This window comes from Petaurus breviceps, unplaced genomic scaffold (assembly GCF_028583685.1).
Source record: "Petaurus breviceps papuanus isolate PSGF00001 unplaced genomic scaffold, PetGlider_PUasm1.0 154, whole genome shotgun sequence".
NCBI classification, from domain to species: Eukaryota; Metazoa; Chordata; class Mammalia; order Diprotodontia; family Petauridae; genus Petaurus; species Petaurus breviceps.
In genome coordinates, this window is record NW_027185715.1 from 14385036 (window position 1) to 14403856 (window position 18821).

Genomic DNA, 18821 nt, shown 5'->3' on the forward strand with positions numbered 1-18821 from the left:
TCTGGCACCAATATGGTGATCTTCTGGGAATGAAGGGTCCCCAGACTGCCTATAGAGGGAACCACTTGTCCAGGTCAGAAACAGCAGGTCAAAACTTCTGTGCACAATGAGATTGGCACATGAGTGGCCTCTGCACTTCCAGCCTGGGCCTCACAACAATGCTATGAGATAGATATTGTAGGTATGATGATTACTGTTTTCAGATGAGATAATAGAAACTTAGAGGTTAAGTGATTTGTCCAAGGTTACACAATTGATCTGTGAAAGACCTGAGAACACTTGACTAGGTCCGCAATTCTCATTGCTCTACACTGTCTCTGGAATCATATTTATTTTTGCTTGCTTGGGGTTGTAATATGTTTCATTCACAGCTCAACTATAATATAGGCAGATTCATTATCATTTTTGTTGTGCCCTAAAAGTGTACATATAGCTGCCTATAAAAATTATTAGTACATAAAAGGAAGAACTTGTGGTTATAAAATAAGGTGTTTTTCTTTAATATAGTGCATGGTTTTTCAGTCATATAATTTTGTATATACATGCGGTTTCATAAAATGTTTGAATATACCATATGGAATTTTTATTTCCATAATGACATTTATTTATTTACAGAATCAGAGAGTTGAAAAGGACTTGAAAGGTCATCTTAACCAAACCTATCCATGAACAGTAATCTCTTCCAAACCATCTTCAATAACCAACATCCAGTATCCTTGTGAAGAGATCCATTACCTGGGCATTCAATGTCTCTGGAAGCAGCTAATTCCATTTTGGGGGCAGTTCTAAAGGTTAGAAAGTTCCTTTTTAATCTTATTACTAAAATTGCAAATTCAGAACTAGAAGAAACCTCAGAGACCATCTAGTCCACTCCTTTCATTTTGCATATGAGGAAACTGAGGCCCAAGGAAGGTGAGAGACTTAAGTCACAAAGAGTAAGTATCAGAGGTTGGACTTGAATCCATGTCTTCTCAAATACTTACTGGTTGTGTGACCCTGGGCAAGTCACTTAAGTTTGCTTCAGGTTCCTCATCGGTAAAAACAGCTGGAGAAGAAAATGGCAAAACTCCTCCAATATCTCTGCCAAATGGGGTCACAAAGAGTCAGACACCACCAAAAAAGATTAAACAACAAAATCTCTGACTCCAGAGCCAATACTCTTCATTGTTTCTTTATGGACAGTCAAACATTTGTTCAACAAGGGTGTTACAGCAAGAATCTCTGGATAAGTAGAAGGTTAAACTAATAATTGCTTTGATTTGTACAGTCCCTTGCAAAACATTTTTACATTTTTCAACTCAGTATATCTCCATTTTACAGATGAGGAAACTGAGATTAAGAGAGGTAAAGAGACTTCCTTAAAGAAACGTTATCAACAAATGACAGAGCCTAGGTTTGAACCAGGTTTTGATTTAGAATCCTGTGCTCTCTTCACCATGCCACACTGTTTGTGTACCCTTCTACTGTTCAAATTCAATTTTCTAGACACATTTAAAATAAGCACATTAAAAAAATTTTTTTTCAGTGTCATAATCTTTGGCAGCTAGCTGACACAGTGGATAAAGCACCAAGCCTGGAGTTAAGATGACTCATCTTCCTGAGTTCAAATCTGGGTGCAGACAGTTACTAGCTGTATGACCCTGGGCGAGTCACTTAACCTTGTTTGCCTCAGTTTCCTCATCTATAAAATGAAGTGGAGGAAAAAATGGCAACCCACTCCAATATCTCTGCCAAGAAAACCCCAAATGGGGCCACAAAAAATTGGACATGACTGAAAATTACTGAACAATAACAAAAATTATGATCCCTAATATCATGGTCACTTTTTACAATAAAAAGTGAAAAAAACTTTTCTGACACTTTAATTTTAAGATTAAAAACAGGAATAAATGGCATGGAATTAAGAAAAATAAATACAGTAGTCTAACACCTATCCATTAATGTTTCTGCTATTTTCCTTCCAATATCAAATACTATTAACGTGTTTATTCATAATGTTTTAAATGATGTTTGACGGTGGAATTGACAAACGTAGGACCTTAATAAATCCTTCTTGTGCTTGCATGGGCACACTGTTACTGATTGTCCCTGACCTCCAGGTCTAGAAACCTAGCTTCCCCCTGCAACTTCCTAAAAAGATTGTTTAAGAATGATTTTTTCCAATTAATTCAAATTTATCTTCATTTTCTTCTATTTTTCCTTTACTGGGGGAGAAACAAAGAAAAGAAAAATGCAAAATCAAACAAAACCAATTCCCACAGTGGCCTTGTCCTAATGTGGGCCTTATTCTGAATATTTAGTCCATCACTCATCTGCCAGGAGGAGGGCAGCATTCTTCATCATTGGTTCATATATAATCATGGTTGGTCATTCTGGTTATCAGAGTTCTTAAATCTTTCAAAATTGTTCATTTTTACAATATTGTTGTTATCGTGTAGATTATTCTCCTGGTTCTGATTAATTCATTCATAATTGGGATTCACATCAGCATTACTTCTCTGATATAGCCCTGTATTTGTCAGATGATTGCTTAAATATACGAGTTAAATGAAGTAATCAATAAATACTATTGAGAATCTACTATGTTCAAGGCTCTGGTTAGGTGTTGTGGAGAAGAAAATATATACATATTTAAAAAAAGAGTCTGTCCTCTTACCAAGCTCCCTAAGGAATGCCACTTTTGAGGGTATAAGCAAGACTGAATAATTTTATCTTCATCCTAAGAATAAGAGATGAAAATGGGAAGCGGGCATCAAAAAGAAGACAATTTGCATAATATTTGTATAACATGGGATTTTATATCTTTTATCTTTGTCATGAGAGGTTAGTAAATTAAGATGTCTACTAGGGGTAGGCAAGTAGCAGGGTCATAACTTGGAGTAATTTTTCCCTCTGGCAAAAGTAATTGCTGTTGTTGTTTTGGGGGCAGAAAGCTACATCAGTGTAGTAAACAGCTCAACCAGAGTAGGGGAAAACACCACACAGAGACAATTCCACTAAGGTTATGGTCACACAGGTGTGGTTGTGTCCCACTGCACATCCTGGAAAAGGATCACAAAACTAGGAAAAGCAGGGGTATGGGGTAGGTGGGGAGAACATGCCTTCCTACCAGTTGTGAAGAGAGTCAGCAAAGAGTCATTTTTTTTTGCTCTATTTATCTTTCATTTTGATTCCAGTGTTGTGGGCCCTTGGAAAAATGGGTACACATACATAAAAATCATAGGGGCAAGTAGGTGTTATTTGGGATTCAAAGTTCCTATTTAGCTCCAGATAATTGAAATAAAATCATTTCAGTCCTGCACTTTCAATCGTTACCTTCTGCAATCCATCCTCTATCTAGCTGCTAAAATAATCATCCTAACATGAAGGTGACTCCCCTGCTTAAAAGATTTCACAGGTTTCCATTACTGCTAGGATGGAGGAAAAAACTTTTCAACCAGGGATGAGGAAGTCCTCCACAATCAGGCTTCAACTCATCTTTCCATAAATATTATTTATATTTTACTGTATATTATATTTTCTATATTTTATCATATTAATACATTTCGATATTATATCATGTTAATGTTATATAATAGATGATTGTAACAGTAAGGGAATTTGATGATCTTCCCTGCCCCTTAATGGGCCTTATTTGGAGCCCAACAAGAGAAGCTTGCTTAAGGGGAGGCTTGTTTTTCAGGAGGGCCCACACCTTTTGTTACTTTGTAATTAGGCAGTGGGTCATGAAGGTTGTGATGTCCTCTGACCCTGGAGAAGGATATATAGATATAGATATAGGCATAGACATAGACATAGATGTAGACGTAGACGTAGATGTAGACGTAGGCATAGACGTAGACGTAGACGTAGATGTAGACATAGACGTAGACGTAGACGTAGGCATAGACGTAGATGTAGATGTAGATGTAGACGTAGGCATAGACGTAGACGTAGACGTAGACGTAGACATAGACGTAGACGTAGACGTAGGCATAGACGTAGACATAGACGTAGACGTAGACATAGATGTAGACATAGACATAGATGTAGACGTAGACGTAGATGTAGACATAGACGTAGATGTAGACATAGACGTAGACGTAGACGTAGGCATAGACGTAGACGTAGACGTAGATGTAGACATAGACGTAGACGTAGACGTAGACGTAGATGTAGACGTAGACGTAGGCATAGACGTAGACGTAGGCATAGACGTAGACGTAGACGTAGGCGTAGACGTAGACATAGACATAGAGATATCAACAGAGAGTAAAGCTGATACATATGTGCTGGGAGGCTAGAGCTGTTTGGTTTGCCAAGAAAACTAACCACTCTCTCGAAGTAGCCCACTCTCCTGTTGGTAGGGCCATTTTTTTTCTAGCTCTTTCTTTCAAGTATTTCCATCAGTGTGATTTTTTCCCTTAGTCAGTGCTTTCACATTGCCCCTTGAACAAGGATTCATGTGATTGTGATGGAATATTATTGTGCTATAAGAAATGACAAGCAGGGTGGTTTCAGAAAAGCCTGAAAAGACTTACATGAACTAGTGCAAAGTGAAGTGTCCAAAACCAGAACATTGTACATAATAATAGCAACATTATGATCAACTGTGAAAGACTTAGCTACTTTGATCAAGACATTGATCCAAGATTATTCTAAAAGACCAATGATGAAAAATGCCATCCACCTCCAGACAGAGAACTGAGTGCAGATTGAAACACATCTGTTTTATTTTCTTTATTTTTCTTGTTTTGTGTGTGTGCTTTCTTTTGTAAAGTGGCTAAAATGGAAATATGTTTTGCATGACTTCACATGTATAATAGATATCATACTGCTTGCCTTCTCAAGGGGTGGGGGAAGGCCAGGATGAAGGTAAAGAATTTGGAAACAATTTTTTTTAATTAATGTTAAAATGTTTTACATGCAATTGGGAAATATTTAATTAAATAAGAGATATTTTAAAAAAATAAAAAAGGACACAGGATAGAGCCCTTGGAAATAGAACAATAGGAAGGACATGTTGTCTAAGTTCATTAAGGCAACTGCCAATCTCTCTCTCTGTCTCTCTGTCTCTCTCTCTGTCTCTGTCTCTGTCTCTCTCTCTCTCTCTGTCTCTCTCTCTCTCTCTCTCTCTCTCTCCTTCTTCTTCTTCTCTTCATTTTTTTCTTCTTCTTTTCCTTCTTCTCCTTTTTCTCCTTTTCCTTCTTTTTTCTTTTCCTTCTTTTTCTTTCCTTTCTTCTCCTCCTCTTCCTTTCTCTCTCCCTTTCTTCTCTCTCCCTCTTTCACTTTCCCTCCCTTTATCCCTCCTTCCCTTTCTCTCTCTTTACTTTCCTCCCTCCTTTTCTATTTTCCTTCCCCTCCCTCCATCTCTCTTCCCAAGTGCATTCCTAATGTTACTAACAACTAATTAACCCCACCTTCTTGTGGGATGAAAGACGGGAACCTCTATCTTTTTAGATAGAGACACAGTCTCATGGTTCCCAGGCAATCATGGAGTCTAGTGTTAAGGACTATATCTCTACTTACAGACAATGATTTTCAATGTCCAGTTATATTCATTTATATCCTCTATAACTTATAGTGAAAATGGCGATGATGATAGTAGTGAAAAAAGTTGACTTTTTCTATCACTTTACATTTGAGTCTCAAAACAACCCTGTGAAGTATTATTATACCCTGTCTACAGATGGAAAAAATACTAAGGTTGATAAAGATTAAGTGATGTGCCCAGAGAGTAGAAAGTATAAGAGGTGGGAATAGAGGGTCCTTAAAGACAGAGATTATTTTAAGTATTTAGGGCTTAGGGTTTTTTTGTTGCTGTTTTTCCAGTGTCTTACACACACATATGCACACATACATATACATACACACATATATACATTATATATAATGTTTATGTATACATATGTACATGCATACCTACCTATAAACATTTGGTGGGGTATTGGACTTATGGTTTCATTGGTTCATATGGTTTCATTGGTCATATTTCCATTTAATTAACTAAAGAAATTACCTCTCCCAAAGCAGACCAGTACCTCTTCTGCAACTTATAGCCTTAAGTCACTGTTTCCTTTCTCACATTATCTCATGCCCCCTTATTAAATGTGGCACTGGAAAAATAGTTAGTCTGAAGCAGTTCCCTATATCACTCTCTCCTCTATCTCCCCCTCCAAGCCTTAGTAGGGCAAAGTGATATCTTTTTAAATGCAGGACAATTTGGGATAATTAGAAGAAAATTTGGTGACAGTTATTATCAGTGTGACAGGCCAAGTTCTAAAGTAGTGGGCAGAAGAGAGATAGAACAAGAGGAAAATTATCACAAGGGTGAAATCAGGTCAAATCTCAGCATGGGGAATATGATGGGGAAACATACTTAGCAAAGTTGTTATTAATATCTGCTAAGGAACTTGACCTTTGAGGTTGTAAACAAGACTAAATAATTATGCCCTCATTCTAAGAACAACTTTGAGATGAAAATTGGAGGCATATATCAAAGGGAATAAGGAAAATGTATTCTATGAGAAGTGTGGAATTCTAGTCTTAGCCTTTGAATACTTTAGCCCTTGTAACCAGAAATTAGTGATTTTATGTAATAGCTAATAGAGCTCTTGCCAATCACAGCACATTTTCACAATACCTGATCTCGTTTGCCCCTTGCAACAGACTTGTGAGGTAGGCAGGGAAGATGCCACGAATAGAGTAGGTGCTTAATAAATGCTTATTGAATTGAATTGAATCCCATTTCAGAGGGAATGAAGGCGATACACAACTAGTAAGTGACAGGGGTAGATTTGAACATGGGACTTGAGACTTCTCCTCCAAAACCCCTCTGGTTGCTTCACACAACCCAAGGTTATGATCAGTTTCCATGAGATCAGGGGTTCTTAACCTGGGTCCCCAGGTTAAGTCCATGAATAGACTTTAAGTGAATTTGGATGGGAAAATACATCTTTATCTCAGTATAATTGCTGTCTTTTTCAATCCTGTGTATTTTAATCTAGACATCTAAAAACATTATTTGGAGAAAGAATCCTGCTTTAGCAGACTGCCAAAGGAATCCATGACACAAAAGAAGGAAAACAGATGCATGGTCCTTTCCCTAGATGCTACTTCTTTCCCTTTCTGTTTCAAGAAAAGGAAGCTTCTGATATTGCTCAGAAAGGTCATTTTAAAAATCTTAGGCAGAGTCTTCTTTGACCCTTTACTTAATCATCTAAACAAGAAGGCTGTCCTTTCTGAGAGGACAGGTTTTGGAGGTGGGCCATGGACAGAGGAAAGTCACAGCTCAAGGCAGGCAGAGGCAGAAAAGATGGCGAACCTCCAGACCTTGGACAGCCTTTTTCCATGAATGACTCACAAGCAGGTGAAAAAACAGACAAACCCAAACCCCAGAATGAAGCAGCGTTTGTTTATAGCTACAATGGCCCTCTGGTGACCTGTTTTCATTTTTCCTCTTGGGGATCTTAGAAATTTTCCAGTGAGGGTTTTCGTTAATGTTCCTAGAGTTTTGAATCCACATACAGTTTGATGGTCTGAGGGTTTGGGGGGTAAATATAAAGCTTATAACCTGTGGAGTTTGTCATTTTTATGTCATTTTCCGGTCCCTGATTTTGTTAGTATTGGGAACTTCCAAAATGGAAATTTCCTTCCTTGAGGCAGATCAGCATTTGTAACTTCTTGTTTTAGAGAGATGTCTGGGGGCACTGAGGTAAAATGTCTTACCATGGAATGGGTCAGAACAGAATTTGAATCCTGGTGTTCTTGACTCCTAGACAAGTCATCCACCAACAGTACAAAATTGCATGACATACTTAAAATATGCCACTTGTTTGGTTCAAAGTTGAATTAATTTTCATTCTTTAGGATTTAAAGCAATACCTTGAAAACTTTCTTTTTTTCATATAATGGATTTCTTTTGAAACCTTATTTTATTTTGTAAATTTAAAATTGTTATTCTAAGAAGGAAGCCGTAAGTTCCACCAAATTGTCAAAGGTATCCATGACAAAAAAAAATTGTTAAAAACTCCTGAAATAGCTAAAAGGTTAAAGCATTAAACAGTATATAGCAACCTGCTACAGGAGCTGAAGCTGAAGGGTTGGGGGCAGGGGTGGGGGAGAGGATAAGTGAAAGATCTCCTGGCTCCTCTCATAGACCACACACAATTTTTGCTTCTTGTTTCTCTACCCCTCCACCCTCTGCTCTTCCCCCCTCACTCTCTACTTCCGTCATCACTTCTCATTCCTGATTTTTAATCATCCTTTGATTTTCATCACACAGAGCTGGGTCTCATCCCCTTTCCCTACTAACTTGGGAAGAATGAGGACCCAACAGTGGCCCTTCTTCCTCTGTCTTGGCTGCCTTATCTTCCTGTGTCTTTGTGCCTGGGCTTTTACTTTGATTCCCTACAAGCTTCTCCCAAAGGAAGTTCCTTCAAGGTCGAAAGTCATGGGGGGTAGGGGGGGATTTTGATTGATTACTGCATGCTTTCAGGCAGGTGCAGATGGGAGAGGATTATGGAAAGATTATTAAATATATTAAATAATTAGTCCAATTTATGTCATCAGTGATCTTGCTGAATCTACGAGTACACATGAGAAACAGATCCTTAAACTAATTAAGTTCATTATAGAATAATAAAATTTTGAAATAGAAGGGTTTTAACAAAGGCTACCTCATTTTACATATTACAGTGAATCTCTGATTCCCACTACCTGTAGGCACTTGTATTACATCTGACCCCTCCTTCAGGGTTTCTCCAATAACTTTAGGGCACTGGGGACATCAAGTTCTGTCATTGACTCAATCCCCCACCAATTTTATTCCCCCAATTTTCAGGGTCCCCAGTTCCACTTAAACCCTTAACAATTAGACTTGTTTTTACAAAGGAATATTTACTTCAAAAATATTGCAAAGGCAAACATAGAGACATTTCCCTCAACATCTAAAGGGTATAATCACCCTATACTACTTCAGTTTCTGGGAGCAGCTCATACTTAACCCAGTTCCCATAATAGCATTGGTCCCATCAAGCTCCAAATACAAACATCCTATTCGCTTGGGCTTGGGTCCCAGGACCCTGGCATCTCAGGACTTCCCCGTTGGACTGGCAGCAACATCTGGCCTAGAAACCTCAGTTCAGTTCACAAATAGGTCAACACACCACTTCAATGTGCTCTTTTTATACACAAGCCCAGAAGTATTTCTAATTCTCTCAGCCAATCACAAAAAGTTTCCTGTGTGGCATTATATGTCTCCCATCCAAAGACTCAAAAATCCTTTGATCTTTTTAAATGTATTAAGGGCTTATACACGTATCCTGATTAGGGTGTAGAAAAGTTACTTAATATCTAGTTTTTGCAGTTGATTGATTCAATTAATGTATCTGGATCTTCTGTAAATAATTGGGGTGGGGATGAAATTTTACCTTTCTAGCTATGTATCTACTGATGTTTCTATTACCTATCGATGTACATAAGCATATATACATATACATATACATGTACATATATATTATTTTATGTATGTGAAGATGTGTAGATATGAGATGCAGCAAAGTGTAGCCCTACAGTTGGTAAGACCTAGGTTTGAATCATGTCTCTGACATATATTAGTTATATGATCCCAATCAATCCCCTTAAATTCTAGGTGTTCTGGGCAATTCTCTAAGACTCTTAATTACACAATATGCATTGGTAGCAGGCATTTCCTCATTTAGAGGAAATATTGATGAAATCAAAGGTCCAGTTCAAAATTCATAAAAAGAATGACATTATCCTATCCTCAGTCTTTCTCTCATAATAAAACAATTTGTAAGCTACCTATATTTTATGTTCAAAACCTACTTCATTGCCCAGAGGCAACTATCACTGATAAACACAATAATAGCTGAAGGCTATTTTTCACCTGTTGCTTCTTTATAAACCAGGAGTAGGGAATCTGCAGCCTCGAGGCCACATGTGGCCCTCTAGATCCTCAAGTGTGGCCCTTTGGCGGAATCTAAGCTTTATTTTTATTACGGGAATTCTTTGAAGTTTGGATTTAGTCAAAGAACCCCACTTGAGGACCAAGAGGGCCAAATATGGCCTCGAGGCCACAGGTTCCCCATTCCTAGACACTAGTTAGTCTATCAAACTGACAGAGAAGCAACTTATGGACAGATCTCAAGCACAAAATAATACCCTAATTGGTCATTAATATAGGCCAGTGCTATTCTCAGAAGTAACTTCTGTTTGAACACCAACTCCAAAAATAGAATACCTTTTAAAGGGCCGTGTTTCTTCATATGTAAAACTTGAGAACATTTTGGGGCAATAGATAAAAATGTTAGAGCCAGATCTGGAAATCACTGACTATACTTCTTACAGCTGCTGTCACTCATGGCCCAGGAACCTCACACCTCTCCCCCAAGACCCTGGACTGCCATAGAGTAGATCTGATCCTTGGGGCTAAGTTCAAGACTATCATTTTCTCTCTTTGGTTCTTTATACCTGGAGTTGTTCCAGTAAATCTCCAAAATAAAGCCTGGGCTAGCTTATGTCTGTTTTCCCAAATGAGGATGAAAAAGATCCCAACTCTCAAACACTCAAGATAGTAATGCAAATATGCTATAGCCTGACCTTTACTTCTGAAAATTTACAAGAGGCAAAGGATTGACAAGGATCCATAAACAGACACAGAAAATATATAAAGCACTTAACTTCCCCTAGAAAAGAACTTTAAGTTCTGGTTACTTTGGGGGCACTCTTTTGATATTCTGGTGAATTCTGTTCATAAATTCCCATGTCTCCCCATAGATTTATAGTACTAGATTATTGTTTAAATGCCCCTCTAAGGGGCATTAAATTTACTCTAAGAACTATTGAACAAGCAGAAACAGTCTCCTTCTCACTGGACCTACACTGTTCAGCTCAATCATTGTCCATACTCTCTAAGTAGGGTGCTTTTTAGGAACTAAATGAATGATTTTCTTCCCCTCCAATTCTATCTTTCTTTTCTTTTTTCTTTCTTTCTCTCTCTTTCATTCTCTCTATCTTCCTTCCTTCCTTCCTTCCTTCCTTCCTTCTTTCCTTCCTTTCTTCCTTTCTTTTTCTTTCTTTCTCTCTCTCTTTCATTCTCTCTGTCTTCCTTCCTTCCTTTCTTCCTTTTTCTTCCTTCCTTTCTTCCTTTTTCTTTCTTTCTTTCTTTCTTTCTTTCTTTCTTTCTTTCTTTCTTTCTTTCTTTCTTTCTTTCTCTTTTTATTTTTGGAGGTCAGAATGCAGGGGTGCCAGTGCTCTACTCACTGTGCCAGCTAGCCACAGACCCCCATCTCTCCACTTCTTAAAAGGTATTGCCTCAGACAATACAAAGCAAGTCCCTTGAGGTCACATAATGTTTCATTTTTTTTATATTCCTAGAACCAGATAGTGTCTTGCACATTAAATAAACTCTATTAAGAGTTTATTTATAAAAACATTTTTAAATAATTAATTTTATTATAAATACATTTATTACAAATAAATTTATTGTAAATAAAGTATTTATTAAAATATTGCAGAATGAATGAATAAATCAAATGAGATGCATGATGCCAAGGATAACAAATTATACAAGGATTACATCAGATCAACCAAAAGTAGGTTTTGGCATGACATTAAAAACCTGGAACTATCCTGGTACAATGGAGAGAGTACTCAGTTTGGAATCAGGAAGGCTCTTCTTCATGAATTTAAATCCAGGCTTAGACATTTACTAGCTGTGTGACCCTGGGAAAGTCACTTTACCCTGTTTGCCTCAGTTTCCTCATCTGTAAATGAGCTGGAGAAGGAAATGGCAAACTGCTCCAGTATCTCTGCCAGGAAAACCTCAAATCAAATCACCAAGAGTAAGATATGACTGAACAGCAACTTGGTATGATATTAAAAAACAACTGGAACCATGTATCTATTTTTCTGAAGAGTCTTATTTTAACCCAAAGACAGGCTTCTAAATTTTTTTTTACTGAAAAACCTGGGAATTCAGATCCCAAAGTCACTTAAGAGCACTTAGGAATCACAGATATCATGAAAGATCTTTGCCACGACTATCATTGTTGCCCTCGTTCTCTACAAATTCCTTGGTTTGTCCTTTTGAAGGAATTTAGACACATGAAGGGTAGCTTGCAGATGAATTAAATGAGGTATTTTTGAGGATGAGGTATATACACACACAATGACGAAAACATTGTAAATAGGAAGAAAAAGCACCACAAAACTTGCAAAAATGAATGTGAAATTATGAAGAAAAGCTTGATTTAAAGAAGAACTATAAAGACACATTTTTCCCAATTCCTTTGCAGACTTGGAGGTGGGGAAAGGTTTCACAGATGTGGAATATTACATATACTGTCATTTTTATCAATGTATTGAACAAATTTTCTGGGTTTTTTTCTTATTCTCTCTCTTTTTTTTAAACTCATAAGAGGGGCAGCTAGTGGCTCAGTGAATAGAGCACCAGTCCTGGAGTCAGGAGGACCTGAGTTCAAATTCAGCCTCAGACATTTGACACACTTACTAGCAGTGTGACCTTGGGCAATTGCCTTGCCTTCCCCCCTCCAAAAAAAAACAACTTAAAAGGGATTGAACTCTGGAAGGTAGAAGGAGAAGAAAATAAGGGGAAATTTAAATGTTATAGAAACAGGCACAACCTATGACTCAAAACTCATTTGCATGAGACTCTCCTCATTTGTGCAGAATAATTATTTAATGCTTCATGCCTGCCTAGGGGGTGGAGGCAGCAAGACCTTGAGAAAAAAGAGGTCCTAGTCCTCTGACTTCTAGCTTTGGAAGAGAAGATATGTGGTTCCAGACTCACTGCAAGTCACTGAAATGAGAGAAAGTCTCTACTAAAAAGCAGTCATGTAGAGGAACTAGAACTTGGACTATGTTCCTATCCCCAGCTAGAGACTTAGATAAATCCCCTTGAATAAGATTTAACTCTCTCTGTGTCTCTGTCTCTCTCTCTGTCTCTCTGTCTCTCTGTCTGTCTCTCTGTCTCTCTCTGTCTCTGTCTCTTTCTTTTTCCCTCCCTTCTTCCCTCTCTCTCTCTCTCTCTCTCTCTATTTCTCTCTTTGTTTCTATCTCTCCCTCTGTTTCTCTCTCTCCCAAATAGAGAACTCATTCACTCTATAATTTCTGGTATATTCTCATATGTATACTTTCTCTGGTTTCTGTTTTACTATCAGTTTGGATAAATGACTTTATTTATTATGTGCTATGTGTTCATTATGGGATTAGCATTTGGTGGGAAGGAAATCAAGCCTTGGATATATAGCTTGTGTTACCCCTTCCCTATTAAGGGACAATAATGGGAAGCACAGCTTTAGTCAAAGAAATATTTCCCCTAGACTAATAATATTTAAGGGAACAGATAAATATAATTCTAGCAGAGTGGTCAGCCCCAACTCTTGCTTCCCCTTCTGTCAGGAATCAAAGCCTCCCTTAGAAAAATGTGGGGGGAGGAGATTCTATAAATATCTCTTCTTGTTTCCCTGCCAGGCATACCTAGACAGACCCATGTGGAAATAAATGTGTGTGTATATGTGTATCTATATATGTATGTGTGTATGTATATGTGTATTGTGAATATGTATTGCATATATGCGTATATATCCTACATAAGTAAAACACACATAGCACTTTCACAGCATACACAAAAGATATCAATAAAAATTAGTTGTAAAAATATCTGCTGGCTTATACAAAATGAAATAAGCAGAACAAAGAGAACAAGAAACAAAATGACTATAACGTGTAAATGAAAAAAAAATCTATAACAAACTAACTGAAGCAGAATGCTGAAATTGTAATGATCAAGCATCATCTTTAGGATGGCATAAGAAGGTATCTCCCCCTCCTCCTTTCCTTGCCCTACCTCTTTATAGAGGTGGAAAAGTATGAGTGTGGAAAGTCAACTACAATAGCAGATTTTTTTCTGAAGTATTAGTTTTACAGAACTTTTCCTTCCTGTTTTACATTTTGTTTAAGGGCTGATTCTTTGGAGGAGGAGAGGGATGTAACTGATTTAAAAACAAAGTAGACCAAAGGAAAATTTTTATTTAAAAAAAGAAGAAAAAAGAATTTAGTAAGCTCCCTCTATATGCCTAACTCCATGTTAGATCCTAGAGATAGAAAGACCAAAGAAGGTAATAACCCTGTTCTCAAGGAGCTTACATTCTATAGGAGGAGAAAATATGAATGAATGAGTGGATGGATGGATGGATGGATGGATGGATGGATGGATGGATGGATGGATGGATGGATGGATGGATCAGAAGGAACTTTTTGTACAATTTGATGGCTAATTTGAGTTCCAAAAGAAGCAAAGGGTTCTATAATGTGGAGTTAAGTATGGAATAGAAGAATCTCCCATTTTTCCTAGAACCAACAAGGAGCACAAACTAGACATCTGTAAATATCAGAGGAACATTTAATTGATGAAGAGCCAATACAAAAGCAAAAACCCCCAAATTTAGTGGCGAGGGTTCTGGCAGTCTGTAGTTGTTAACTGGGTGCACTATTAACTTATAAGGAAGGTTGTTGGGGGTATTTTCCCTTTCTCCCTCCAATCAGTACATGGGTGCAGAAGCCTTGTCATAAAAGAGAAATTATTCATGTTGTCCAAAGCAAAATGCTATTTCATCATGTCCAAGTGACGGACATGGGGCTCCCATGTGACTGCTTAATGAGTCATTCGTGAAGGCTGCTTTTGTGACTAAGCCATTTGGGGGAGTCAATTTCTTGTTCTTGATAGATATATTGCTTTTTGATAAGCATGAGACTGAGTTGTCAGGGACATGACATCTTCTTGTACATGTTTTTCATTTTTTATTAGGCCATTCCTTTCAAGGACTTAGACATAGCCACACCTTATTTATGAAGGGTTCACATAGTGAATTTGGAGAAAAAAAGAAGAAAAACGTGGGAAGAAAGGAAGGAAATAGGGAAGGAAGGGAAGAAAGGAAGAATGGGAGGGAAGAAATGAAGCAAGAAAAGGAAGGAAGAGAGGAGAGAAGGAAGGAAAGGAGAAAGTAGGGAGGGAGAAAAGGAAAGGAAATGAGGGGGAAAAGAACAAAGGAAGGAGAAAAGAAAGGAAAAAGAAAAGAAGAAAGGAGGGAGGGAGAAAAGGAAAATAAGGAAAGGAAGAAGGGATGGAGGGAAGAAAATAAGAAAGGAAGGAAAAAGAAAAAGAAGGAGATGAAGGATGGAAGGAAGGAGGAAATGACGGAAGGAAAAGACATAAAGTTAACACTTTCGAACAGTTGAAATATGTTTCAAGACCCATGCACTCGACTCATAAGCAAGTTCCCAGCTTAGGAAAGCCCATATTTACTCTTAATTTAACAACCTTGATATCTCCCCAAATTAGAAACAGGGAAGGGAAGAAGAAAAGAAACAATGGAGACCCAGTGAGAAGTGGCATCTGAAAGCCTGGCCATGAGGATGGAAATGGAAAAAACTATCAAATTATTCCCCCTTCCTCTACCAGAAAATTCTGCTTAATTTCATTTGCTCCTTGCCATAGCAATCCTTCCTAAATGGAGAGATTTGATGGATTTCCCTTGGAGGTACAATAACGATTTCATGGAGAACTTGGTATAACAAGTTCTTGCATAAACCAAATCCATCTTACCTCTAGTTGGTACCAGAGAAGATGCTCATAGCTTATATAAAAGCCTTCAGGGATGCAGTTTTATTTTAGGAATGGGATGCAAAAACATGAGATAAACCTGAGGGTTTAGAAATCAGAAATGGTAGGGTCGGCTAGGTGGTGCAGTGAATAAAGTACTGGCCCTGGAGTCAGGAGGACCTGAGTTCAAATCCAGCCTCAGAAACTTAACACAAAAATAGCCATGTGACCTTGTGCAAGTCACTTAACCCCAATTGCCCTACCTTCTCCTCTCCAAAAAGCAAAAAATAAAAATAAAAACGAATTAAAAAAATAGAAATCAGAAATGGAAGATTCCTTTAGAAATAAAAGAAGTAGAGGTGACTAGCTACTTTCTGGAAGAAATGAGAATAAATGAGCCAAGGCTCAAAAATGGGTGAAAAATGAAGAAAAGAACTCATAGAATATGAGAAGAATGACAACTGAAATAATAATAGCTAGCATTTATATAGTACTTACTATATGTCATGTGATTTACACTTATTATCCCATTTGGTCCTCATGATCCTGTTATTATTACCATTTTACGGTTGGAGAAACTGAGACAAACAGAGTTTAAGCAACTTACCCAGAGTCATATAGCTAGCAAGTGTCTTAGCCTAGAGTTGAACTGGGGCTTTCTTGACTCTAGGCTGCTACACCAGCTAGATGCCCCAGGAGATCAATAAGGTACCAAAATGATTCCTTGACATTAAAAGTTTGGAACTTCCAGTCTGAAGTGCCCTCATGGATTCCTGTTTCTCTTGTGAACACTTGGCACTCTTCTGAGAAATGCAAATGTATTGCTTTGAAGTCCTGACTCTCCATTGGCTACTATTTCAGGCACTTTTGTCTGTGCCTGAGTCAACCTAGTTCCAATTTCTTCTTGGATTTATTAATCCAGATTTCATTTTAAATGCAGGCTGCATCCTTGAAGGTTTGATTGTATGTCAGTGAGCTGAAGGCAGGCTGCTTGTCCCTGACTAGAGTGCTGAATGACTAAAAGAAAAGAAGGCCAGACACAATTTGCCCCCTCCCTCTTAAACTGAAGAAGGCTGTTCTGCTACCAGCAAAGAGCTGACAGATTGCATACTGTCACCAGCTAATTTGGAGACTAAAATTCAATTTTCCTTTCTAAGGATTAGGATGGGGAGCAGAAGAAAGATTAACTCTTGGTTTTCCATGTCCCCACAAACACAAGATGAAGTTTCTAGACAGTGTGACATCATACTTACAGAGTAATAGGCAGGACCATAAATTCCAGGATCAGATGAGAGAAGGTCCTGCCCAAAGGCAATGATAGGGGACTCAGGACTTCAGTAATTATGTAGCTCAATTGCACAGAATGGCCAGTTCATTCCTTAAACCAATGTCCCTGCTGACCAGAGACTGTTACTTACAATATTTTCATTCTAGTTTCCATCCATCAGCTTATTAGGAGGAAAATGAACTTGGGCAGCTGTACGGTTTTCATGATTAACCGTTATATTTCCATTTCATTTAATAATCATTCTCTATAAATAAGAAATCAAATGGGAGTAGGAAAGGGTATGAGAATGGGTGAGTAGGAGAAAATCCAAAGGAGTACTGTCTATAGCTAACACTATTTGTTTCTGCATAGGCATGGAAAATTCAAATAGTGCCCAGATAATTGCATTAACATGCTAAAAAAGGAACACAAACAAAATTTAGCTAGTGGATGTTTCCAAGGCCAAAAGAATGAAACCCTCAGAATCTCAGAAGATCTCTTTGTTCATGCTAAGGGAATCTCATATTTTGCGCATAGATCTGCTGAAAAGCAGTCTCTGTTACCCATCCACACAACTGAAACCAGGCCTTCAGGCCATAAAATACTTTGGGCAACACACCTGGCCAACCACTGGCATCTAGGGAGTCAGCATCAGGAAGTGAAAAGGCCTCCAGACTAGGAATGCTAAGACTTTGCTCCAGTCGCCTTGGAATAAAATTATAACACCAAAGACTCAGGGTCTTTATCTGTAAGTTTACAAGGTTGTTGTGTGGAACAAATGAAAACATCTTTATGAAAGCCATTTCTGGATTCCAGAATCCTCTCGTTGGGAGGAACCTCAGAGGTCATCTAGCCCTGCCCTCCATGCACCAGATTTCCTCTATGGCATCTGCAACCAGTGATCATCCAACTCTCCCTTAGACCCTTCATAGGACTTGACTCCCTCCTGCCCCAAGTAGCCCATTCCACTTTGGGCAGAGTTTTACTCCTCATTGTCCCTAGCTCCATCCCCCAGGACCAGGTACAACAAGTGAAGTCTCTCTTCTAAATGCCCACCATTCAAATGCTTAAAATTGTTCTCCAATCTTTAGCATTTGATTGACTTGCCATATGGATTTTGGTCTTTCTTTCTCTAGGTGAAACATTCATGGTTTCTCCAACTGACCTCCATGCACCATGACTTTTTTTATGTCACTTAGAGGGTTCACTAAACCCTGACATTCAGGGAAAGGAAGAGGCAGCCCTCAAAATGTCCAACTTTGCCTCTATTTTAAAAAGTTTCCTATCTTTGCTGGGTGCAGTGGTTGGGTAGAAATGGAGCATGATAGTTAAAACTATGCCACCTAGAGGACAGCAGCTGTAATTTCCTCTGTGACTGGTTACTGACTCAGGCCCCACCCGCCAGGACTCATTGCTTGGAAGCTTTGTCCGGATCTATTTTTGCACCCAGCTGTTGCTTTTGAGGCTTACTAGGCAAGTCAGAGAGGCCTTGGGTTCACCCCTTCCAGCTGCCCTTCTCTGTTAATTAGTTTGCTGATATGGGATCAGGATGACTCATGCAAACTACTAAGGAAGGGGCATTCTCCCTTCGCAGGCTCACATACATACTGGGGCATGGGTGATATTTGTGATGCAAGGATAGAGTTTGTGGTTAGAGGATTGGAGACAAGCTTCTAGCTTGTGGGGAGGTAGGAGTTAGGAAAAAGGGGGCACTGGAAGAAATCCCTGTGACTGGGCAGCCAAAGCAACCTTCATAACCTACTCTATTTAAGATAACCTCAATTCAATTTTCTCCCTTTGATTCAGAAAACAAAAACACTTGTATACAAAAAAAATCTTGTATTAGGGACTCTTGCATTCAATGGGAAATAGGAGTAGATACTCCTATATTATATTCCATAGTTATGGTATAATGTAGCAAGAGTA

At 38.3% G+C, this 18821-nt stretch overlaps 1 long non-coding RNA gene across 1 annotated transcript in view; it reads right to left on the reverse strand.

Moving 5' to 3' along the window:
* Positions 1-16731, reverse strand: part of LOC138156415 (uncharacterized) — a 56757-nt gene extending 40026 nt beyond the window's left edge. The window contains exon 1 of the long non-coding RNA XR_011167146.1: positions 16236-16731. This is a non-coding gene — a long non-coding RNA (uncharacterized lncRNA). The remainder of the gene's footprint in view (positions 1-16235) is intronic.
* Positions 16732-18821: the final 2090 nt, after the last annotated feature.